Below are 27,756 nucleotides of genomic sequence, written 5' to 3' on the forward strand. Positions count from 1 at the left end.
AAGAAGCACCAGAGGTGGATCCTCATCGAAGCAAGATGATGAGGAAAATCTAGCCTTAGCGAGTAAGGCGAGGAAAGGGAAAGGGAAGGCATCCCATCCCAAATCCGGTTCTTCCCATGGTGGGAAGAAGATTGACAAATCAAAAGTGTGATGCTTTCATTGTCATGAAGTGAGCCATTATGCTATGAATTGTCCACAAAAGAAATCCAAGAAGGTTTCCTCAAAGGGATCTGATGGAGAGGCATTGGCCTCACAGTTTGAGCTGGATTTCTCGCTTATCGCATGCATGGTTTCATCCATAGTGGGATGTGTGTGGTACCTGGACAGTGGAGCTTCATTCCACATGTCAGGTGACAAGAATCTTTTTCAGTACCTTGGAGGAGAAGGATCTCCAGATGCGGATCGAGATGGGCGATGATGGAAAGTACTGTGTTTCAGGTGAATGGACGGTTGTGTTTCAGAGGCAGCATGGAGCTCCCCTCACCCTGACTGATGTAAAGTATGTACCAGGTCTAAAGAAGAATCTTGTGTCTATCACTATGCTAGAAGATAAAGGCTATGATGTAGTCTTTAGTAAAGGAATGGTATTCCTGAGGCATATCGGTATTGGAAAAACAAAGAGAATAGGGATTCAAGTCAAGAATCTCTACAAGCTAGAGGTAGACGGTTGTGCTGCTTTGAGTTTCAAAGCTGAGATGGTGTAGAGCCAAGATGTTGGCGAGCTATGTCATAGAAGACTGGGCCACTTGCACCATGGAGCCCTGAATATCATGTGGTAGATTTCTATCGGATTACCCAAGGGAAAACTTGAGTAGATGACTACATGCAAAGGTTGTACCTTGGGTAAGTATGCAAAATATTCCTTTCCGGATCGAGACAATAGAGCTGGAGAAATCTTGCAGCGAGTTCACTCAGAGGTTTGTGGATCCTTCTCTACAGCCTCCACCTCTAAACAAAGGTACTCTGTTATTTTTATTGATGATTTTTTGCCTAGATGCTGGATCTACTTTATGCAAAAGAAGGATTAGACCTTCTTGAGGTTTTTTGAGTTTAAAGCCTTGGCAGAGAAAGAATCTGGAATGAAAATAAAAGCCTTGTGTAGTGACAATGGTGGAGAGTATGTCTCCCAACAATTTAAAGACTTCTGCACTACATAAGGTATTAAACGGTAATTTACGGCACCCCATAACCCACAATAGAATGGGGTGGCCAAAAGGAAGAATAGATCAATTGTGGGAGCAACTCGAGCGATGTTGCATGACCAAAGCCTACCACTGCATTTGTGAGCTGAGGCAAGCAATACAATAGTATACTTGCAGAACAGAAGCCCACATCGTATACTAGGAATGAAGGCACCTATGGAGGCCTATTCCGGGAAGCGACCTGATATAAGTCACTTCCGAATCTTTGGATCATCAGTTTACTGTCATGTGGCCAAAAATGCCAAGAAGAAGCTAGACCCAACAACTGATTTGGGAATACTTATGGGGTACACGGATACACCCCACAACTATCGGGTGTACCTGCCTTCCACTCAGAGGATTGTGGTACGCAGGGATCTGAAGTTCGACGAACAAAAAGCCATGCAAGTGTCACTTGAGAGGGAGCTCAAGTTGCATGCAGAGGAGGAACTTTCAATTCCTAAGGAGGAGGAGGCTCAGATTGATGTGGAGTAGTCGCATGTAGAGGATCTGGGAGTGGATACATCCACTCATGCTGATACTTCTAGAGATGGGAAGAAATGCTCAAGGGAAGCTGACAGGTTGATGCTGGATGTGTGGGAGAATGTGGGACAACCATCTTCTCAGCGCAGATAGAGGAGGTCGCCCGAGCAGTACATTGGGTACATGGCCCTGGTTGGGGAGTGTGTAGATACCGAACCTTCTTCATTCAAGGATGCAGTGCAGCAACTAGTCTGGGTTGATGCAATGGTAGAGGAGTATGACTCTATCATTCGGAAAAATGTGTGGGATGTTGTCCCAAGGCCTCAGGGCAAGTCAATGGTGAGTTCCAGATGGCTTTACAAGGTAAAGCAGGCAGCTGATGGCAGTGTTGAGAAACATAAGGCAAGGTTTGTTGCTCGGGGTTCTCACAGGTCGAGGGGATCGACTATGATGAGACTTTTGCTCCCGTAGCAAGGTACTCATCGATTAGATTGATGTTGGCACTATCAGTTAAGATGGGCCAGAGGGTTTCGAGACCTTCGATCATGAGTTGCATGTGTGTCGACTCAAGAGGGCTTTGTATGGGCTGAAGCAAGCATCCCATGCTTGGTACACCAGGATTAACAGCTATGCCACCAGTTTGGGCTTCACCAAGCGTGAAGCAGATGCAAACCTTTACCACATCATGGTAGAAGGTAAACCATTGATCATTGTTATTTATGTCGATGATCTGATTTTGACAAGTGATGATCAGCTGATACAGTCTTGCAAGGAGGACCTTGCAAAAGAGTTCAGGATGAAGGACATGGGCCTTATGCACTACTTTCTAGGCATGGAGGTGTGGCAGAAAGATGGTGAAGTATTTGTGTCTCAAGGCAAGTATGCCAATGAGATACTTAGGCACTTTCACATGGAGAAGTGCAAGCCCATGAAGACTCCTATAGTTGGGAATTGTAGGAAGGAGGATGCTACTTCAGGTGAGGTAGTAGCTGCTACTATTTATCGGCAGCTGGTGGGTTCACTTATGTATCTGGTGAACACACGACCTGGCTTATGCTTTGCGATGAACCAGCTGAGTCAAGCTATGGTTCAGCCTACTAAACTGTTTTGGAAAGCAGCGAAGCATGTGTTGAGATACCTCAGAGGCACATCTCAGTTCAAGTTGTGGTACAGATGGATAGAGGGAGTGAAGCTTCAAGGATTCACAAATGTGGATTGGGCAGGGAGTCCATCAGACCGGAAGAGCACTTCTGGAGGAATCTTCAACCTTGGTTCAACTGTAGTTTCCTAGTACAGCAGGAAACAGAGATCGGTTGCACTTAGCTCAGCAGAGGTTGAATACATGGTTGCTAGTTAGGCTGCATGTGAGGCCATTTGGATGCAGAAGATTCTTTGGGATTGTTTGGTCAGAGGATGGATCCTACAGTGATCTACTGCGATAACCATAGTTGTATCAAACTCTCTGAGAATCCATTTTTTCATGACAGGTCCAAGCACATTGATATCCGGTATCACCATCTTCGAGACTCAGTGGTCAAGAGGATCATGTTGTTGTTGTATGTTTCGACCGAGGAACAGGATGCAGATATTTTGACAAAGGCATTGTCAAAATGCAAGTTCGAGTTCCATAGAGATAGGATTGGGGTTACTGATAATCCCTTTCTTGTTGAGAGGGAGTGTTGAAAATAGCAACAAGAAATGCTAAAAATAACACTGCTATAAATAGTAGTTCAACCAGTGTTGAACATAGCACCAAGGAATGAAAAATGGAAGTGCTAAAAATAACATTCTATAAATAGCATTTCAGGATACCTTTCTATTTTAGTTAGTCCCTGAACTAAAATGGTGAAGTAAAATTCGAATTTGATCTTAGCAGCTATTTGTAAAATAATTAATTAATTCATATTGAGTTAATTAGTTAAGGAAAATCAAACATGAAGTCTATGTGGGGACATGCAACCATTTCTCCATTAATTGAGGAATTTATCCATCAGTTAAAGAGATAAGGATGAGTTGTAATATTGAGTTGTAATTAGTTGACTCAATTAACTGAGTCAAGTCCAGTTAGATTAATTCAAACAATTTGTTGAATTAATGGAAGTTTAGTTAGTTAATGCATGCATTTATGTAACTACTACACTTCAGATAACTAAATATTCTCTCATAAATAACTCATGCATGTTAGTTCAGACAGAGACCCAGTTGAGATCAGATGGAGGGGCAGTGTACTATCAGTTGCTAGAATATTTCATTGTGAATATTCCTTGCATGCAGAAGGAATTCTTTCCTTGAGGATTGCACAGTTACTTCTTCAGGTTTTGTGAGTGTGATGAGGCCAATTCACGCATGTGGCTTCACTGGACCCCAAGAAAAATTGTGCAAAGAAATAGGAGGCTTGGAGGGCTTGAGGAGGGCATATACTATGTCTATTCAGTATGTGAGTTGTATTGTTTGATTGCAGAGAGAGCAGGATAGCTTGTGAGCTGATTCTTTTTGTAACTTGAACAAGATTTCCACTTGTATGATAATACAGAGATTGGGGTTTTAGGCTGAGGCTTTCCCCGGGTTATTTCTTCTGTGTTATGTGTGATTGATTTCTCATTCTCAGTTATATGTGTTCTCTTGATCTTGCTCAATTTGATTAAGCTTCCGCAAAGTGTTGTAGAAGTAGATCTTGTATTGTGTTTTAGTATATTGCATAATCTGTTGATCTATAGTGGGAATTTCTACATCTGTTATGATGGTGACAGATATGCAATCCAAGCGTATTTGTAGAAAAGGGTGTGTGTTATTTGCAGTACATATCTCTAGTGACAAACGTAAGGGGGTTGAGGATGCAAATGTTTTGAGCAGGTACCCAATTCTACAATAGCTTTAGGACGTATTTCTTGTAGATATTTCAGAGTTACCACCTCTCAGGGAGGTAGAATTTTCTATTGAGTTGGTGCCAAGGGAAACTACAACATCAAAAACACCTTACAGAATGAGGACACCTGAGTTGGTAGAGTGAAATATGCAGTTGAAGGAGATGCTTGAAAAAGGATACATTAGGCCAAGTGTATCACCATGGGGCGTACTAGTATTGTTTGTGAAGAAGAAGGATGGTACTCTCAGATTGTGCATTAACTACAGGAATTTGAACAAAGTGACCATTAAGAACATGTATCCGTTGCTGAGGATTGATGACTTGTTTGATCACCTGAAGGGAGAAAGTCCTCAAAGATTGATCTGAGATCCAGATATCATCAGGTACACATTAAAGAGGAGGACATTTACATGACAACTTTCCAGACCAAGTATGGGAATTATGAGTTTGTAGTAGTTCCATTCAGTTTGACTAATGATCCAGCTATCTTTATGTGTTTGGTGAATAGTGCGTTGCATCCCTATTTGTATAAGTTTTTTTATTGTGTTCATTGATCTCATATTGGGATATTCTAAAAATGAAGAAGAGCATGCCGATCATTTGGCAACAATGTTGAGGTTGTTGAGAGTGCATCAGTTGTATGCTAAGCTCAACAAGTGCAATTTCTTTCAGAATGAGGTACATTACTTGGGAAATGTTGTCTCCAAGGAGGGCATAGCAGTAGATACATAAAAGGTAAGAGATATCATGGAGTGGGAAGCTCCTAGAAATGTAGATGAGGTGAGATCCTTCATGGGATTGACAGGTTATTATAGGAGGTTCATTTTGAACTTCTCACAGATTGCTTATCCTATTACAACATTGCATAACAAAGGTAAGAAGTTTGAATGGATAGAGGAGTGTGAGGCTAGTTTTGAGAAGCTCAAGCAGTTGTTGACACATGCTCCAATGTTAATGATCGTAGATCCGGACAAAGAATTTGTAGTATGTACATATACTTGTAAGAGAGGACTTGGTGGAGTCCTTATGTAGGAAGTATAGGTAGTGTGCTATGAGTCACAAAAACTGAATGAGCACAAGCATAATTATCCAACACATGATCTTGAGCTAGCAACAATCATACACGCACTGAAGATGTGGAGGCACTATCTTCTTGGTAGGAGGTTTGTATTGATGAGTGATCATAGTGGATTGAGGTATTTATTTGACCAACCAAATCTAAACACCAGACAAGCTAGATGGTTGGCCACGATTAGTGAGTTTGACTTCGAGATCAGGTACATAAAGGGAAAATAGGACAGCGTTGCATATGCTCTTAACAAGTGGATATAGGTGAATCATATAGCAGCTATGAGCTCCTATGGGACAAAATTACAGGATTAGATCTTATAAGCAAGTCAGTAAGATGGTAGATATAGAGAGCTTATGCATAGGCTACAACAAAGTACATTTACAATTAGTGGTATAGGTATATGTATAGGTGCATGTATAGATGCACAAGATGTGGAATATTGTCTTACAATGGATGGATTGGTCAAGTTTAGAGATAAGATATATGTGATAGACAACAGTGATCTCAAGAAGGTGATCTTGAGGGAGTTTCATGCGAAACCATATTCAGGTCACTAGTGTATTAGAAGACATTGACTGCAGTGAAGAAGTTTTATTATTGGTTGAATATGAAGAAGGATGTAGTAGAGTTTGTGGCTAGGTGCTTGGATTGTCAGTAGGTGAAGGCAAAGTGTAAGCGTCCAGGTGGATTGCTACAGCCGATTGCGATTCTAGAATGGAAATGGGAGGTCATTTCCATGGAATTTATCACAAGTTTTCCAAGGAAAGTGAGGCAGCATGATTCCATCATGGTTGTTGTGTACAGATTGAAAAAATGTTGTGAACTTCATTCCAGTGAAGACTACATATTTAGCTAGTGATGTGGAACAGGTGTTCATCATAGATGTGGTCAGTTACATGGTGTTCCAAAGAAAATGGTGTCATACATGGATGAAAAGTTGAATTCCAAGTTTTTCATACATTCTTGTGAAAATACATAACCTAAACCGAGTATTCCATTTTAAGTGTGTGGGCAAAAATGATGGTTTTTGAAGGTTTGATGAACTCACCATGGAATAATTTTTCATAATAAGAATAAAAAGAGAGAATTCTAGAATATGTTGATCTTTACCTCCTTTTTAGGGTACCTTATAGAAGTATATAAACAAGTCCTTCAATATAAGTAGGACATTCTTGAAAGGATTCATATAAAGTTATTTGCTTGATAGGTCCATATTGTTTTGATCCCTCAACATTTTTGTCACTATGTGATATCTTCTTCATGTTACACACCAATAATAAGAGGGAACATGTGTTTGTTTCTTGATGAAAATGATTGGTGATAATTTTTTATTTTTATTTTTATTTTTTCAATGAAATGCATATCCTGCAGAAACCTTCCAAGCACTTCCCTTGATTTTGAGAATGGTACCTAATGTAAACCTTCCAATTGTAGTTTTGGAAATCTGCCCCAATGTGGAAATCAAGTGACATCCAATAATATCCACATAAGTAGCTAGCCCAAGGAATTGACCTCGTGATCTTTTGCTTGTAATTCACAACACTCAAAACAATTGAAACTTTGAAATGGGAACTATAAACTCAAAACAGAACTCTGGCCAAAAAACGCCAAAAAAACATCAAAAACAGTGCTCAAAACGAAAAGTGTGTATACTAAAACGATGGTTTTTTTTAGGGACAATTTTGAACATGTTTTAAAAATGGCAGTGAAAACAAAATTTTCATGCAAAATATAGCTTGAAAACGAAAAGGTGATTATACTGGAACAATGATTTTTTTTTAGGGTCAATCTTCAAAATTTTAAAAAAATGCTAGTAAAATGATCCAATAACATAAAAATGACTCATAACGTCTCATTTAACACCATATGGAAATCAAAAAATTTATTTCAAGATACGATGCATACATCAGTTAGATAAACTATCTTAAACAATTATTCAAAATCACTCATATTTTCTTGCACACCATCAGAATTCACATCTTCAGATGAGTGACTGGATGCTAATGAAGATGTTCCATATTCTTCTCTTTCATCAACTAGTGCCCCATCTGAGTCCACATGCATGCCCATCATTTCAGGTTTCAAAATTCTTCTACATCTACCATTGGTTTCAGCAGACTCCCATCTCAACACTATTCCTTCTGGTAACAACCTTTTCAAAATCTCTATCGTCTTGAAGCGAAGAGTTCCTCTCTTTGTTAAATTGAAGTCATAAACAAGTATGTAAACATCCTCCAATTTCAATATGTCTGTGTGGCGACGATTTATATTCGTGCCCTTTATTTTTCTCTTTCCGCCATTTTTTTTGTCAGCTACCATCTCTGGCTTATACACACCATTGAATGGGTGTGTATTTGTGCCATACCAATGTACTTCAACACTTGTAACATCCTCATTTTCTGTAAAGACCTTTATAACTTTAGCAACCTAGAATGGATAGCCATTGGGATCTCCATCTGCTAGCACTGCGATCATGCAACCCTCCTTAATATCTTGTACTGAACCCCTGTAAAGGTCTTCCATGGCTTCACGTTGTGCACGAGATCTTCTGGAACCAATATACATCTCTCTTTCCTCTGCCTGTGAAGAATTAATAATACCTTGAGATTGTTGCTGTTCAACAATGTTTATTTCCTCATGTGCATTCGACACATTTTGTGGCCAAATAAATGGATTTTTCAAAGGTATATCTTCATTTGTTGTTGTTGAAATGATATCACTTTGATTATTGAAAAATGACTCCCACCAAACTGAATCAGCAACGTCAAAGTACTCATATGTATATCTAATACATTTTTTAATTTCTTCTAGGCAATCAGAATAATTTATATCTCTATTTTGTTTGCGTGCATTATGAACTTCACCAACTGATTGTAATAACAATATTTTTGATGCAAATATTGGATGATCTGGAATAAACTTCAAAAATTGCAAACCTGATGACGGTGCCCATTCTGCAGTAGTTGAATACTTCTTTCCCCATATTAATGTTTTCCCATCAATTTTTTTGATACGAAATTGATGTTGGAAGCTAATGCCATTAAGTTGTTCAATGCATTTCCCCTCACCATATGATCCCATAATAAACCTTCGCATGTCAACAGTTTCTTCCAACACATCAAAAGTAGGCTCTGGCATGTATGATTTCTTAATACATTCAATTAATGATGGCAAGCTCCCAACTTCCTTCCTCCTCAATGTGACTGAAAAACCACTGAACATCTGATCAATATGGTCATGAGTGTGCCCAACAAGAAGGAAACCAACCTTTACCTTCTGAAAAATTCTCAATTCAACAAGCATGTTTAGATATCCAAAAACATCCTGATTTTTGTTTTCACGGCAAGTGTTGTCCAATTGTAGATACAAAACTTCAGGAAGATTACCAGACCAATGAGAAAGCACATCATGAATTATGGTTATGGTAAGATTTGCATCATTATGAATATTTGGAGCTGTGAATTACACCTTTGGCACCATTTTCCCATTGAAGACCATAAAATTTTCCTCCTGTAAATTTTTGGGTGTGCGAACAAAATGTGGTAAAAGTGTTTTATTCTAGTCCATACCATCAATTATCAAACCCAAATATTTATTCAGATTGTCATAACACTTCTTTCGATGCTTGTACAACTTTTTCCTTTCATTTTTTTGTTGTTCGCGATGCTCCTGAAGTTCTTTGACAATTGAATCTACACAACATAAAAGAAAGCCATTAAGAAATATGTTTTCATACTTGATGAATATACAATTTTAAAAGTTAAAGTTATGAATGCCTACCTCTTTCTAACCCTTCACATTTGTCCCTTTTTTATTTAAGAGAAGCACATGTACTTCAAATCTCCATCCTTGTCTTCTTAGGAATACACACATTGTTGAATTCTTTCTTCCATACCTTCACAAAATATTGATATGTAATAAACCGGCCATGTCCCTCAGCACCTTCTGCATATTCTTTGTATAAGTTGTAGATGTCTCGTCTTGAAAAATTATCTGTAATATGTATTGTCTCTCTATTTGGCATACATTCTCCATGCTTTGAAAATAAATCTTTCATCCATGACATTGCAGTATTTGATAATGGCCCAAACTGTCTTTTATGACGTACTTCAGAATAAAATGTGGGATCCTTTTCCAAATTTTCTTGAATTCTAGAGAGACGAAAATTCCTAATCGAATGAAACATTTTGAAAGATTTTCTATAGATAAATAAAGTCCTAATATCATAATCATAACCTACCAATGTAGATTGCATGCATCCAACTAAATATGAATTTTGCATGCTTTTATTCATTGACAAATATCTCTTCCTGCTCTCTAATGCAAATTTGAAATCCATATGTTTCAAGCAATCTTTTTGGAAACATTCACTTGAAATGAGTGCACTGATAGAACTTATTCTCGTCAGATATTATGCTCCACCCCTTGTATAACTAGAACATCCTGCATTGATATGAAAAGGTCTTCTCCTACTCCTCGATACAATATTTCTTGGCAACATCTCCATCATTGGATCATCATTTGTATAAGATTTTCATCATCATTAAGAGGAATGTTATCCACACTATGATCAACTGTGCTTTTCAAATACTAACTTGGAGGATTTTCTTCATCTTCCCCTTCTTCACTGCTACTATCATAGTCCTTAGAATTCGGACTCAATGGAAAATTTGACTCAATGCTTATTGGATATTCTTCCTCATGTGCATTTTCAGTGTTGCTCTCATAGTCCATAGAATTAGGACTAAGTGCATCATCCTGTCCTTCATCACTGCTACCTTTATACTCATTAGAATTAGGACTAAGTGTATCATCATGTCCTTCATCACTGCTGCTCTCATAGTCCTTAGAACTAGGACTAAGAGGACATTGTGACACTCCATTCTTTTGAAATTCATCTTCGCGCTCTTCATCACTGTTGCTCTCATAGTCCTTTGAATTAGGACTAAGTGGACACTGTGACACTCCATTATTTTGAAATTCATCATCCCGCTCTTCATCACTGCTGCTATCATAGTCCTTAGAATTAGGACTAACTAGACACCCTGGCACTCCATACTTTTGAAATTCATCATCGCACTCTTCATCAAAGCTGCTCTCAGAGTCCTTAGAACTAGGACTAATTGGACACCGTGGCACTCCATACTTTTGAAATTCATCATCCTGCTCTTCATCAAAGCTGCTCTCATAGTCCTTAGAATTAGGACTAACTGGACACCGTGGCACTCCATACTTTTGAAATTCATTATCATTGTTGCTCTCATAGTCCTTAGAATTAGGACTAAGTGGACAATTTGACACTCCATTCTTTTCAAATTCATTATCACGCTCTGCATCATTGCTTCTCTCATAATCCTTAGAATTAGGACTAAGTGGACACCGTGACAATCCATTCTTTTGAAATTCGTCATCATGCTCTTCAACACTACTGCTCTCATAGTCCTTAGAATTAGGATTAAGTGGACACCGTGACACTCCATTCTTTTGAACTTCACCATTATGCTCTTCATCACTGTTGCTTTCATAGTCCTTAAAATTAGGACTAAGTGGACACCATGAGACTCCATTCTTTTGAAATTTTTCATCAAGCTCATCATCACTACTGCTTTCATAGTCCTTCAAATTCGGACTAAGTGGAATCTATGACTATTTATTTATTTGAAATTCTCCATCCCCTCTTTCATCAGTGCTGCTCTCATAGTCCTTAGGATCAAGACTAAGTGGAAGAATTGACTTTCTATTCATAGTGGAAGAATTCTTGCTATATTCATCCATATGAATAGAGTTATTACGCGATGAAGATGTTGATGCTGTATAAATCGAAACTTCACTATCAGGACAATCCATCCATTTCAAATAGAAGATGTTGAACCATACAAATGGAGAGTCTCCTAAAGATATTATATAGCTTAGAGAATGAAATTTTCCCTCCAAAAATTTTTCCCCAAAAAATTTCGCGAAAATATTTCCCTCCTAAAAGTTTGTGAGATTTATTTATCTTCATTATTTTATTCTACAATTTAATGAAAAATGTAAACTAAATTTTTTTATGAAATAAATCATTAAAGTTAAAATTGTAAACTACAACTTCTACTTAAATTATTTTGATAGTCAAAGTATATAATATTTACTAAACAATTGAATGTTTTTTTTTAAATTTTTATAATACATTGTGAAACAAATTAATCCCACATTCACCCCGCTGTAAAACAATTTCATAATATTCGCTTTATCATATTTTCCTTCATCGCCATAAAAAATTAACATGTTAAAATTTATTAAAACTGATTAATCCCGCATTCACCGTACGGTAAAACATCTCTGTAATTTCACCTATATACTCCATTATCACTATTACTCACATTACATCAAGGTTTTCTGAGGTTCGTTGAAAGACTTGGAGCGAATTTGTGGAGCGGCCACATTGGTATCAACAACATATTAAACGAAGAATTCTCGCAATTGAAAGGTCAGTTAAATTTTTTTTCCTTAATAATTCTCTTATTAAATTAGTTTAACGAAGTAGAATTTTTATTTTTTTTAAACTTAAAATTTTTTGTCAACCAAATTAACCAATATTTCCGCCGTGAACATGGTGGGTCCGGGTCACCCCCATCCTGCAATCGGCTGGCCACCCACTCCCTCTGCACACCCTACCAGCCCCCTACCCAAACTCACCCACCCTATCCCCTCGACCGCCCCACCCTCACCTTGCCGCTCCAGCCCCATCCCACTCCATCCGCCTAACCCCCGACCCCTTCACCTCCTGCCGCTCAACCCCTATCCCAGCACACCTCCCTTCCCCCTCCCCCCATCGGCCTTCCCACCCCATCCCCCTACCCAGCTACCCCCCCCTTACCCACCCCCCACTATCCGGCCCCCTACCCCCTTCCCCACCTGACCCCCCTTCTCCACCCCCGTACCCCCTTACCCACCTGACCCCCATACCTCCCCTATCCCCTACCCCCTTACCCACCCGACCCCCATACCCTACCCCCTTACCCACCTGACCCCCCTACCCGCCCCCCTCTGCCCTCCTACCCACCCCCCTCCCCCTTCCCCACCTCCCCCCTACCTAGGCCCCTCCCACCCGACCCCCGCCCACCACCCTTCCTCCTCCTCCCTCCCCTCTCCCCCACCCGTCCCACCTCCCTCCCTGCTCCCCCACCCGCCCCCACTCCCTTCCCCCTCCCCTCCCCCTCCCCCATCCGCCCCCCTTCTCCCTCCCTCCTCCCCTACTCGCCTTCCACCCCTTGCCTCCCTCCCTCTACCCCATCGGACGGCCACCTCGGGCGAGCTGGCGGGCCGCCAGGGTGGCGCGGGGTGGGCAACGATGCCACACCCTGCGCCACCCCGCCGGCCCGCTTGGGGGCAACGGCGCCACACCTCGCGCCACCCAGCCGGCCCGCCAGCCCGCTCGGGGTGGTAGTCCGACACCCCGCGCCACCCCGGTGGTGCGGGGTGAGCGGAGGCACCACACCTCGCACCACCCCAGCGGCCCGCCCGATCGAACGCCCACCCTGGGCAGGTCGGCGGGTTGTCGGGGTGGTGCGGGGTGTGGCGCCGCCGCCCACCCCACACCACCCCGGCGGCCCGTCAACCCACCTGAGGTGGCTGTCCAATTCCAGGAATCAGATTGCCACCCCGAGCGGGCCGCTGAGGTGGTGCGGGGTGGCCGGCAACACCACACCCCACGCCACTCTACCGGCTTGCTCAGGGTGGCTGTTCGATGGGGCGAAGTGCAGGAGGTGGGGGCGGAGGGCGGAGGGTGGGAGGCAGGGGCAGAGGGCAGGTGGGGGAGGGGGGATGGGTGGGGGCCGGGTGGGGGAGGGGGCAAGGGAGGGGGGTGGGTAGGGGTTGGGTGGAGGAGGGGGCAAGGGAAGGCAGGGTGGGGCTGGTAGGGGCCAGGTAGGCAAGCGGGTAAGGGTCGGGTAGGGGGGAAGGGGAAGGGAGGTGGGGTGGGTAGGTGCCAGGTGGGGGGACCGAGGGGGGAGGGGGCAGGGAGGGGTAGGGGGGCGGGTGGCAGAGGGACGTGGGGTCAGATAGGGGCTGAGGGGGGAGGGGGAGTTGGGGTCGGGTAGGGGGTAGGGATGGGGGGCCAAGGGGGGGGGGGGAGCGAGTGGGGGCGGGTAAGGGCCGAGGGGGGGGGGAAGGGAGGGGGGCCAGGTAGGGGGTAGGGAGAAGGGGAGGGGTGGGTGCGGGCCGGGTAGGGGGGTAGGGGTAGGGAGAAGGAGGGGGGGTGGGTGCAGACTGGGTAGGGGGGTAGGGGTAGGGAGAAGGGGGGACGGGGTAGGGGGGTAGGGTGGGGGTGAGGGTGAGGGTGGGAATGGGGGTGAGGGTGGTCGCCGGGTAGGGGGTAGGGCAAGGGGGTAACGGGGTGTGGATGGGAGGCCGGGTAGGGTGGGTGGAGTGGGGGGGCGGGCCGAGGGGGGTAGGGGGCCGAGTAGGGGGTGTAGGTGGTGGTCGGGTAGGGGTGGAGTGGGTGGAGCTGGGTAAGGGGGTGGAGTAGGGGGCCGGGTAGGGGGGGTGCCGAGGGGTAGGCGGTTGGGGGGGAAGGGAAGGGTGAGGTGGGGGGTAGGGAAGGGAGGTAGGAGGGAGGGCTGAGGGAGAGGGGGAGAGGGGGGTGGTAAGGAGGGTCGGGGGAGAGGGTGGTGGGAGGGAGGGTTAGGGGGGTAGGAGGGAGGACCGAGGGAGGGGGTTGGGGGGATAGGAAGGAGGGCCGAGGAAGGGGAGGTAGGGGGATGGGGGAGCGGGGGTAGGGGGAAGGGGGGTAAGGGTGGGATGGGGTGGCTGTTTGATTGCAAGGAGGGGTGTCTCGATGGGGTGGGGTGGGGTGGGGTGGGGGGTGCAAGGAGGGTAGGGGGAATGGGTGGAAGGGGGGTAAGGGTGGGCTGGGGTGGCTGTCCGATTGCGGGGTGGGGTGGCTCGGTTGGGGGGGATGTGGGGGTAGGCTATAGGGGAAAGGGGGTGGAGTGGCGTGGGGGTTGGGGGGTGGTGGGTAGCGAGGAAGGGGGGTGGAGGGGTGTGGGGGGGTAGGCTATAGGGGGTTGGGGCGTGGGGGGAAGTTGTTGGGGGGTGGGGTGGCGTGGAGGTAGGGAGGAGGGGTGAAAGGGGGGGTAAGGGTGGGGTTGGGTGGCCGTCCGATTGTGAGGTGGGGTGGCATGGCGTGGCGTGGGTTGGTTGGAGGGGGGAGAGGGGTAAGGGGGGGCGTGGGGGGTAGGGGGTGGGGAAATCGCCTGCCACTCCACGGATGGACGGGGTGGTGTCGGTGGGCTTCTGCCATTTCTTAGTGTTAATATTTTTTAATTTCAATTATCTGATTATACAAATTAAAAATTTATGATATATTTTCGTTGTGGATTTAAGTTAATATGTTTTCATTATTTAGTGATTTATGTGTTTCTATTTTTAGGAAAATGGCATCAAAGAAGATTTCTGTGAATATGTCTGGACCAAAGACTCTTAAAAGTGCATCTTCAAAAAACATTGGTGAACGAACTCCACCTGAGCTCATGGCTACAAATCCTTCAAGTGCATCAAATGATAAGAAAATGATTTTAGACTGGAAGAATTCAAAAGAGTTGAAATTCCCATCAAGAATCTGGTATGTGAAAGAAAGAGAAAGCCAAAATGTGAGCATATATCTATATATTGATATACCGAATGAAAATGGAATTTTTGAGCTGATGGGAAGAGTCATAGATATGTGTTCAGTACCGGACACTGAAGTTGTTTACATACTTACAAAAGCTCCCAAGTCACATGAAAGGATTAAATATCGACTAACATATTCATTGTATGACACAAGAGAGGTATCTACAAATTTGTGTAAACAAATCGTAAATGAGATGAAACAAAACATCGTAAGTATTGTTATTTATATTTGTATTTTGCTTTCTTGAAAGTGTCTTGCTATATTTTTTTAATTTTGTTTTTATTGACATGTGATATTTTGTTTGGCAAAATTTTGTTGAAAGTTGTTCAATTACGTTGGGAGGCATTCATTTCATAGAGCATGATATCATGAAAGTTGTCAGCGGTTTTTACTCAGTGTCAGAAGAAGATATGGAAAACAAGAAAAATGTAGTATTTGATGATGCTACAAAACTACATCCAAAGGATCAGAAAAAAAAAAAAGGCCTCTAGTGGATAAATCTAGCAAGGGTAGACAAGTTACTTTTGAGGGCGATGAAGTTGAAACTGACAGTGAAGCATATCTTGCTGTTACTAAAGATGACATTGGAACTAAGAAGAGCCGTAAAAGACCAAAAGTAACAATGCCCAAGAATAAATCTGTTGAGAATGTTATGACGAAAAAAATTAAAGTTGAAGATTTTGAAGTAGTCATTACCTGTAGTCAAGAACCTAATGAAACTTCAAAAGAAATCAGAGAAATCATTACACCAAGAGCTGATTTAGAGGATGGAATTATCAAAACAAAACAAAATGCCATTCGATAGAATTTGACAAAGAAAAACTTATTTGATGGTGGTCGTACATTTTAGCTTAATGTCAGACAAACCTATAAGGAAAGTGAAGGACAATGTCAATATCAAGTTAGAAAGCCACACCATTCGCATGTTCACAACTTGAAGACATTGATGAGGTACAATCCATATGCTTATGTGGTTAATTGTGTGCTTCTTGTTGATCCAGTTCAAGTTCCCAACAAAGAAGCATTTGATAAGTCAAAATGTTTTGAATACAATTATTATGTGCTTGGGGGAAACCATTCTGTAGAACCTCAAAGACAATTGATGGAGGAATATCCCAATAACCCACGTTTAGAAACAATGAAATGTATCATTTATGCTGGTTTATTAGATACAAAAGCAAATTTAGTGGCATGGAATCATAATTCAGATAATGAATATAGGGTGTCTATGACTTTCATCCAAAGGGTTAGATTTATTCATAGTGAATTTCAAGAAAAATGTGTGGGGATAGAATAAATGTTACTGCAGATTTCCGAAGGGAATGTTGTATGGAAATAGGCTATCAAATTGAAGATAAACCCAATTCGAAAGGTGGAAAATGCAACCTTCCTAGTGATATATTCAGAGGTGTTGATAACATTTTCCAATTGGCATTTAGAACTGGAGATATTTGGAAGTTGATTGATGAGATTTTTAGCATGTGGGAAAACATTGGCATTAAAAACCAGAAGGTTAAAATGTCTAAGCCATTGATATGTGGCGGCAATAAATTAGGTCCTGAATTGAAGCAGCTTCCAGAAGATATGACTATCACACCTTAGAGAGCAATGCAAGGAGTGAAAAATGAAAACATTGTCAAAACAATATTATCTCATGTGAAGTCAAGGGAATTATCATTGGAGGAAATGTCTGAGGAATTTCAAAAGTAAGTTTGTTGAATTATTTTTATTTATTTCTAGATTATAATTTTCTTTTAAATAAAACATGTTGTTCTTGGTAGTATTTGTTATGCATATCATTATATTGACTTTTTGTTACTTTATCTATGCAGTCACAAAATTTACATGAAAATTCAAGAAAAAATGGTTAGATTGTTGAATGAAGATAGTTGGGATGATGTTGTACGCAACTATTCAGATTCAAGTTCTACATCAACATTAAAAGCTTTTTATCTTGCATTTAAAAAGGTATCTTGATTTACAAATTCATTTTTATTCATTTGTGTGCTATTTTTAATTTATAACTTACACATATATTTTTAATTTTATAAAATATGAAGAAGGATGATAATGGAGCACCAACTAGCTTCAGAACCTTTATTGAAAAAATAAAGACCGAAAGACTGAGGAAGCAACGTGTTAAGAATGTTGAGCTTGATCCAACTCTTACTCATTTTATTTGGAATGGGCTAGACACTGTTCAATATCAAGTAATACAAGGCGACTGTGAAGACATTGCTAAACTCATACCTAAAAGAAAGTATGCCCTAGTTATTGCAGATATTCCCCATGGTTTCAATATTCCAAACATTGACTATGATAGTGACCCTTATACTTATCAAGCTCTTAGTAAAGTGGTTGCGGAATTTAGAAGTCACGTCATCACCATTATGGAGATTTGTGACATTTCATTCAGACATACAATTGGAAATGATATTGTCAAACTTCAAAGGGAAAACAAATTCAAGGATACAACTTACATGGTAAGATGTTTAAAATGTATATTTGATTAATGTTGAAAAATTCATTTATGTACAAGTTGATTGAACTTTTACTATTTCATGTTACAGGCAAAAATCAAATCTTCTTAACCGTGACAATCAAGTATTTATAAATGATTGTGAGTTCATTCATATTGATAGTTGGGCAAAAGATGATAGCTATATGTCTATTATTTTTAATCGGGTGGACATAAAGAGTCATAGCCAAATACCGACTTATGGTGCTGTTGTGAGAAAACTAACATATGAAGACAAAGAAGCAAAAGGAGAGATAGTTAACATTTATCAAAAACCACAATTATTGATTAACTATCTTATAGACATATGTTCAAATGAAGGAGATTGGGTTCTGGATTTATTTTCTGGCTCAGGTAAGTTTTATTATATAGAATTGAATTTCAATTTGTTATTTTTTTAATTAATATGTCATTGTACTAATTTACTTCATTATTTATTTTGTGCTTGATAATTACGTACAACACTAGCATGTTGCCTTCAAAAAGGAAGAAATTGCATTGCAATTGAAAAAGATCCATTATAGTGAAATTTCATTCAGCAAAGAATTAATGCTCTTCAATTTCTTCCAGATGCAATGCAAGAAATTGGGTTGAAGAAAGGGGACTTTAGTGAATCACGTGTGGCAAAAAAGGCAAAGGAACCTCAACCACCATTACATGGGATGTTTGGAAAGACATGCACTGGGAGATTCGTAGACATTAAAGATCCATTAGAAGACGAAAATGAGCAAAAGGAAGCAGAAAATTTTGTGGAAGAAGACAATGATGAAACTCTAGAGGGTGAAGAGTTTGGATTACGTGACATTGTTGATTAAATTTAAGTTATGCTTGGAAATCAAGTTCATTTTTTGTAACTATTAAGTAATTATACTTGCAATGTTTTGACTTTGACATTTTATGAGAAAAATATACACTCAATTAAGGTTGTTATGCGTTCAATATTTGTAATATGTGATTTTCGCATTAATTTTTAAGTTAATCATTATTTTTTGAAAAATAAGTGATTATTATTATTTTTTTGACATGAAATTCATTAAAAAAACTATTATTTAACTATTTTTAGTCAAAATTTTCGTATAAAAATTATCATTTTCGCATGTCAATTGTAGCAAAAAATTATCAAAACGTGTAGTTTTTTAATTATATTTATGTTAAAAATGGCTATTTTTATGTCAATTTTTAAAAAATATTGTTTTTTAGAAACAATTATTTCATGTGGATTGAAAAATTAATTAACGATGTATAAATATGTAGAATATCGAAAATTCAAAATATTGACCTTCTTCTTTAAATATGCGAAACAATAAAAACCTCACTACAAAAAAAATAAAATTAAAATAAAAACAAGAAAATATGAATAAAAAGACCACTTTAAAAATTATTAAATTTACAAAATAATTATTTACATTTCATACAGTAGAAAATAAAAAAATAAAACCTTTTAAAAAAAGGGCCTGGTGTAGAATTACCACGTTTTTAAATCAGCGTAAAAAACACTACCATTATAAAACGCAATGTACATAAAAAAATTTATAGTGCCAAAAACTAAGCTCTAAAAAACACGTGTGTTCTGCATCACCCCTTTTCAAAATCGGGTTACTTTTTTGCTATCTCAAAAAAAGGGGTAACAATATGGGTTCCTGTTTCAAAGTTTACATTGTTTCAACCTCTGGAGTTATCCCATTAGGCTAAACAATTGGTGAGATATATGGTCTCCATAGAATTTTTGTTAAACAATTTATCATGTAGCCTATGTTAATGATCCATGGAATTGGACTTTGTGCTAAAAACAACTTAAATTTTTTTCTTATCCCTTGCCACCATTCACATATATAATAAGACCCATATTATCATATTAAATTATAAGATACAAGTTGTGACTCAACTAATCATCTATTTATCGTAGTCGTTAGAGTACCACAACTTAAGCAATTATAATTTCTATATTACAACACTATTGGAAATCATATAGTTGGTTAGAGATAACAGAGTTTGAAAGACATGTTGATAGTTTCCTCCACTTAAAAACAATATTAATGTGATAAAAAAGGATCAATATTTATGCTCTTATCTACCAAACTTCTAGGAGATACAATTTATTATAGGACATAAGGTAGATTGAACATCATATTGATATGGTTGCACATCTACACATATCAATTTGAAATATGTATATTAACCATACAACTTGATGGTTAGTGGAAAAAACAAAGGCTCCCAGCCTCAATCAATTTATTTTTAGTGTATGAACAATGTAAACATGCATTCCCCTTGATCTTCGAAAATGATGACTATCGATAACATCGAGGGAGACAACTCCATTCACTATCTTCCATATATTACATATATTTCCCTTAGAAAATGAAAGGCCATATCCATAATTCTTAGTTCTTAGTTTACATTTATTTCTACAAGGCATGCTAAGTAGGTCCATATAAATTGCCATGATCCCTAAAATATGAATCTTTTTCTTCTATTTAATCTCCACGATGATCTATTTTAAAGCTTGGCCATCTAGAGATGAAAATGGCTATTAATAAAACTGGTTGTAGAAAGTATGGTACATCAAGTATAAAGGGATTTGAATTATGGTGCTCCTAAATTATAGAGTGGTTGTAGAGATTTTTTATTTTTATTTTTATTTTAAAGATTTGAAGTCAGACTTTTCTCTATTTTCCCTTGGCTTTATTTAACAAGGTTTAATATGGTGGCCCATTAACACATGTCATTCATTAAATGGCTCAAATCATTACTAATTAACATCAAGTCATAGTTTAGTTACCTTGATGTGAATACTTGTAACACCCCATTTTGCACCCCTATTTTGCAATTGTAATTATGACTTGTAATTGATGGAAAGGGTCAGTATGTATATCTTGCTAAGCTTTATTTAATGTAGTGTTATTTTATTTTAATATGTTACCGAAAGTTGAAGAAGAGAAAAACATAAATGGATTTTGATATGTGAGAGGATGTTGTAAGGGGGCGTTGGGAAATTCCTTGTCTTACCCATATTAAATGCTAGATTCCCTTATCCCTAGAAATCATATTAGTAGCTAAACTACCAATTGCCAAAAATTATGAAAAAGAATGGGAGTGGTACATAATTGCTCCAAAGGCATGGGAAATGTACCCATACAGATACTTCTACATTGACTTCATAGTCCAAGTATTGGAACTCAAATTCTCAATGGGGGAGTTGTTGTTGTTGGAGGAAGAAATGGTTGTATAGTGGTTGTAGGGACTATGGTGTGTGAGAGAGAATTGAGAGCATGTAAAGCCAAAAATAAAACCCGTGAAAAGAGAAATGGAGAAACACAAGGGTTTTGAGATTGTGACTATGAATATAAGGTGTTAGAAAGCTTTTCGAGACACAACAACTTGTGTGGAACTATGATTTACCTGTTTTGGTTAAGGAAGTCAATGTTGAAGTGTTTATATTGAGCTAGAGGACTAGGAAGTGTTGAATAATTTGTTTGAATTTAAGCAAGAAAAGAACTTAAAAAGGGGAAGCGTTAAGGAATTTCTAGATCAGAGAAGGACTCCCTTTGTGCTCTGTAAGCCCATTATGGCAACAATGTGAATGATAAAATGCCCTAGATTAGTAGGATGAAAGGAAATATACTAATTTTTGTGTATGAAAGAGAGTTTCTTTAGTGTATCTACCCTATAATAATGGACCCTAATAATGGTTGACTGAGTCTTCCTCTTTTGGCATTGAATCTGTCTCGGGGATAGCTAGTTGCAAGGAAACTATAGTGCAACTGAGTCATTGGTTGAGTGGAGAATGTCTCTTCCTTCTTCAGTTTCTAGTATAGCTTAAAGTGACTTAGAGAAGCATATTTATTTATCTTCAATGAAATGACATTATCCATTCAAAGGTTCGTGAATTATGCTATGTTATAATTGTTGAGTATGTATGTAATGAAGAGTTGGAGAAATGTTTAATTGTACTCAATTACTAGCTGCAATTTCTCATGAGAACAATTTTGGTACAAAGATATTCATAAAAGTATGTTTACCTGTGGTATTATTGACATGTATTGTCTTGTGAGATGGAGATTAAGGAGTTGAATTGAACTCTAAGGCTTTTCAAGTATCTATTAATGAGAATGGTTTTTACTAGGCTAGTTGTGTGTTTGAAAAACTGTGTTGTATCCCTATTTTGGGGTGAGAAGACTTGGAGGTTTTCCTTGAATGGAGACCTTGGAAGGGTGTGGTAAATGCCTTGGTTTTGAAAACTTTGGATTTTAGTTTAAATTCAATTATCAAGCTTACAAGAGCCCTAGGTTGTGATAAATCTATTTAAGTATATATGTGTGTGCACACATGAGGACATCTACATGATTTTGTTGGTAAGAGTTTATGGGATAATTTGATTCCTCAAGTGAATATCCAAAATACTAGTCTTTTAAGTGTAAGTGTTGTTGGCTTGAAGGCTAGAGTTTTCAATCTTAAGGAGTGACAAGAATCTCACTCAGGTGAGTCAAATTTTGGGATTTGGCCATTGCCCCCCCACTTTGGATTAATTGGAAGGAGAGCCTGATTAATTGTAAGGGATTGGATGTTTCTATACACTGAGGAGAATATTAGTGTTCTTGGAAGTCATTTTGTAAAGTGTTTTTCCTTCTCAAAATCAATTTTAGTCCTTAGAAGTAGGTTTGAACTCTTCTTTTTGGTAAGCTACAAATTTTGGAAATTCAAGGATAAATGTCCTAGCCCTAGTCACTGGTCACATGTGACAACAAGTGTCATGACCCTAGGCCTAGCCAAAAAGGGTTAAAGGGTGGAGGTCCAATATGGAGCATATATTCCAGTTATATCAGTTATTCAAATTAATAGAAATTCAAAATTTTGTTGAAGCATTAGTGGAAGAATTAAGATGTCCCAGATATCCAGACATTTGGGTTTCTATTGAGTCGTGTTGGTAGAAAAGTTTGATGTTTTAGATATCCAGATATCTGGGTGTCTAGATGTTTAGCATGGCAGGGATCTAGAAAAAGTAGGATGAACCAAATATTTGGGCATCTAGAAATTTAAATAACATGCTTATTATGGAAAGCCCAAATGCCGAAGGCCTAGATGGGTGGAAGTGCAACTACATATTCTAGAGTGTATGGAATCAAGGCATTATGGTTATGAGGGTTATGAAATCCTATAAAAATTTAAATGCATATTTTGGAAAACCTAGATTCAAATGCTAGTTGGACAAACCACGTGGGGGTTACCTGTCATCCGCTTGGAGAAGGTAAATGACATGCTAATGTGTCACATTGGCATAGCATGAAGGATAGATTTGGATGATGTGTCAGGCTAATGTGGCATTGTAGTACATAGAAGCTAATGTCGCAGTTAACATGGTGCCTATTATGGCAAAGATGATTTGGAATTTAGAAGTTGAAAAATCCAGAGTTTTGTAAAATGGTTTTTTGGGTTTTCCTATATTTGAATGAATCCAAGAGATTGCACTTACGAATGACTTTGGAAAAGCTGAAAGTTTAGATATTTGGATGAGCGGAAGAATTAATGATTCAACATGGCATGATGTTGATGTAAAGTTTGAAGTATGACAAGGATGAGGTGGAGGCTAGGTAATAGTTGTTGTGACGATGACATGGGCTTATCTGAATAACAAAAAATTCATATATCCAGGAATTTGGATTTCTAGTTAATTAAGACTTTTAAGGTTTTCTTAGATTTGGATAATGACCATTAACATAAAATTTTTCTCATATCCATATGTATCCAGAAGATTTGGATTTTTATGATGAATCCCTCAAAGTCATAAATCTAGAAAATCGAAGATCCAAAAGTTTTCATAAAAGTGATTAATGGAAATTGTCGGATCCAGATGTGAGATGACATGATGACATAATCAACTAGAGAAGTGACTCTAGGCAATGGTGACACATGGGAAAATGGCTGGCACATGTCATCTATGTGTTAGTTGACGTGGCATTGTACGATGATGCCACATGGGCAAATGACCACCATGTGTCAATGGTATGGATTTTGATATGGTGCTAACATATGTGAATCTTCAGAGGGCTATAACGTTTTGTCTAAAACTCATAATTTGATAAATTTTATATCATTGGAAAGCTCTCAACAGTAAAAAATGTTGGTAGTCTCAAAAAAAGAGTTTAAAGTGGTTAAAGAAAAAACAATTTCAATAATCTCACTTAAATTAAAGAATTTACTCCATATCCTAAAAAAAACTTTAAAAATATTAAATGTATTACCATACCATATAAAAAAAATGAGAATACCAATAAATTTTGATAAGATGAACTAAAAATAAAATACTTCTGGTGTGGTGACCTTGAGAATACTAATAAATTTTGATAGGATGAACTAAAAATAAAATACTTCTAGTGTGGTGACCTTGTAATATCCCATGTAGAACCTTCCTGTGATCATCTTACATAATTTCACATCTTGCATATCATCCTACTTTGACACTTTTGAGACGCAAAAGTATATCAAATCCAATAATAGAGTTTAGGCTTATGTGATCCATATCAAGTTAGAGAAAGATTTCAGCGAAAATCACATGGAATGTCATTTATCGACGCGTTTCGAACCAACTAATGTATATCAAATCCAGTTAACAATCCAAGTTTATTGAAAAACTCATACAATCTCTTTGATGAAATAAAAAGACGAGATTACTCAATGTAAATTTGGGCGAGCTAATAACATCGGTCACAAAAGACTAGAATTTACATGGTGCCAATAATGCGACATGCCTAACATATTATTCAACATCTTTTATCCCAAACACCAAAATAATGCAACATTCGAAAAAAATATTGAATAAAATACATAATTCCTCGCCCTCTATGATGACATGGCGATCCTGGACACGTGGGTGATATTGCAATAACATAAATTTGTGGGGCTCTTATCTGAAGATAAAAGTTTATGGATAGTCCACTACCGACTATTATCGGTTGTCCCCCATCCTCCATACATTCCACCACCCGTGAGGATATAATTTATTAAAATATTATTAACAATATCAGATTTGGACTCGTGGTAGAAGGGGAAATATGCATTGTGCTTATAAAATATATGTGCGCACCCATATCTACATCGTTGGTCTATGGCCGCCCCATCTTAATAAAATGTTATGTTTCGCTTTTCATATCAACACACTGTGATTAAAAATTTAAATAATAATTATTGATTAATGAATAATATTTGAATTATATAAGTATTATTTAAATAGATTTACTAGTTAAAAATGTGTATTTGTTTAAAAAGTTAGATAATTAAATTCAAATGGATAGAATATCTCTATTTTTCTAATTTTTAGGGATAAAATCATTACCTACCAATATGTTCACAAATATGGAGTTTTATATATCAATATATTGATTTGAACCTAATCTTAAAATTATATTATTATAAAAATAAAAAATAAATTTAATTTCACATATAAATAAGATTAGAAACTAAAGAAATATATGATTTTTTTAAATTTAATTTACGTTTCTCCTTTAAATTAAGTTGTGAATTTAAGTTTGATTGAATAGTGATACAATGATGGAAAACTAATCTTTGCTTAAAAAGGGAAATTGCAAATAATTGAAATTTTTTAGAAATTGAATTAAAAATGATTGATTATATATATATATATATATATATATATATGAAAGCATTAAAGTATGATGGGGAACTAGCAACCCCCTAGATATATGCAACAATCCACAAGTTACATATATCATAAATTTATAGTTTAATTTAGGACTTAGATGTTTGGAGACCATTGGAATTGGAGCCGGGATCCTTGATTCCAACAAGACGCTTATCCTTCCAGTGTTACTATGACGGGCCATAAGTGTTGCTAGAAACTTGAACCTAAGTAGATGGGATGACAAACCACCATCTCAACCACTCAAATTAAGAACCGTTACCTAATTATATAAGATTTTATACTAAAATAAAATTATTACCTTAAGAGTGTAAGGAAAAACATGGTAATGGGATAAATTTTGAAAGATAAAAATTCTTTAAAGATAAAATATTCCTTCCGTTGGTTCTTCAAAACAAGGTTTTAACATGGATTTGTTGTAAAAGGAGGAAAGAACGGGTTCAACCTTTGTTATTTTTGTAGGGTTGTTGAAGAATATGTTAACCATTTGATGATATAGTGCCAACATATTCAACAAATCATGATGCATTTCAAACGTTTGATTAATACCTCTCGAGAAGGTTTGAAAATTTGTTTGAAAAAAGAGTTTAATTTTTTTGAGCTTTTTTATGTTTAACTTTTTAAAGTATATTGTTAGACCTAATAGCTTATTTAATGATAAACAAAAGCTAGAGCTATTCTATGTTTAACCCTTTAAAGTATGTTGTTAGATTTGAAATAATAGTTTATATAATGATAAACAAAAGCCAACTTCTCATGTATATTAATATATTTATGATAGTTTCCTATTTTAAAATTAAAATAAAGAGAAATGCTTCAAAGACAAGTTGGAGATTTATTCATGGACAAAAAGATCAATGGGAGTTTTTTTTTGTTTTTTAAATAAAAAGATAAGCTCCACTTGACTTTTACAATGCAAGTGGAGTTTTATATTTTACATAAGCGTTCTTCATCAAGTTTGGGATTTGGTACTAATAACACAACACAAGATAATTGATGCATTAAAAGAGTCTTTTGAAATTGGTAAAGAGTAAAAAGTTTAGAATCATTTTTTTTAGGGAGATTTTTTATTAGTTTTTAATTAGATGAAGGCCAATTAGAGCCAAAATGCGACATTAAAGAGAAATCAATTTCATCTATATTTCTAAATAAATAAACGAAATATAGATATTTTATTAAACGATAATTAATAAATTAATTTTAATAATTATTTTGGAGAAACTTTTAAAGTTATCTACATTTGTAGAAGGTTTCTTATTTCAATTTAAAATGATAGGATTTATTGACTTATTTTATTTTATTTTTTTAATTGAGGGTTTATACTGATTCTCAAGGGAATATGCTCAATATATACTTAGTCTTAATGCTTATCAACTATTATTATAGTGTTTTAAAGAGTTTATTAGGTTGCATTGACTTTTAATAAATTTAAAAAATTAGATGCGTGTCATTTGGCTCCCTCCCACCAATTTCTTAGGGATTTGAGATTATTCCAATTCTAATAATATAAATGAATGTTATAATCAATAATGATAAACTTATCATGGAGAAACTTATCAACCACTCTAGTGTATTAAATTGTTTGTTAGGTTGCATTGACTTTTAATAAATTTAAAAATTGGATGCGTGGCTCTTGCCCACCAAGCCCACCGATTTGAGATTTTCCAATTCTAATAAGTTTCTCATTATTATTTATAACATTAATTTATATATAAGCAAATTTTATTTAGCAAAATGGTCCATTACTTTTAATAAATTTAAAAAATTAGATGTGTGCCACATCGCTCCCCACCCACCAATTTCCTAGGGATTTGGGATTATTCCAATTTTAATAAGTTCCTCCATGATAAGTTCCTCATTATTATTTATAACTTTCATTTATAATTCCTTTTTTTTTTTCCTTCTTTTTTTTGAAGTTAAAGTTGACCCGTAACCTTTTTATACATGGATAATTAGGTAAATATGTGCATTAACCCATAACCTTTTTATACATGGATAATTAAGTAAAAGTGTGCATTAGTAAGACATTCTTTGTATAGCAATAGTTTTTTTGGTTATATTTATGAAGCCTTTGGCTATATCAACCACATTAAAATTTTAATATGGTTGTACTAGTCATATTATATTGTATTAAAATAACTGATATTTAATTTAATTTTTTATTCTAAACAAACATATATTTTAGCTTCTCCATATTAAGTCAAGTGGATAAAACTCATTTTAAAATGTATGTTAGAGCATTATAACTTACTTTTGAGGTAGTGTAGGTTTTGTGAAGGTGTTGATAGTATTTAAGAAATATAATTTATTTTTAATGATGAATA

Source organism: Pinus tabuliformis, chromosome Q (genome assembly GCF_031772625.1).
Source record: "Pinus tabuliformis cultivar Carrire ecotype Pingquan chromosome Q, CPIR1, whole genome shotgun sequence".
NCBI classification, from domain to species: domain Eukaryota; kingdom Viridiplantae; phylum Streptophyta; class Pinopsida; order Pinales; family Pinaceae; genus Pinus; species Pinus tabuliformis.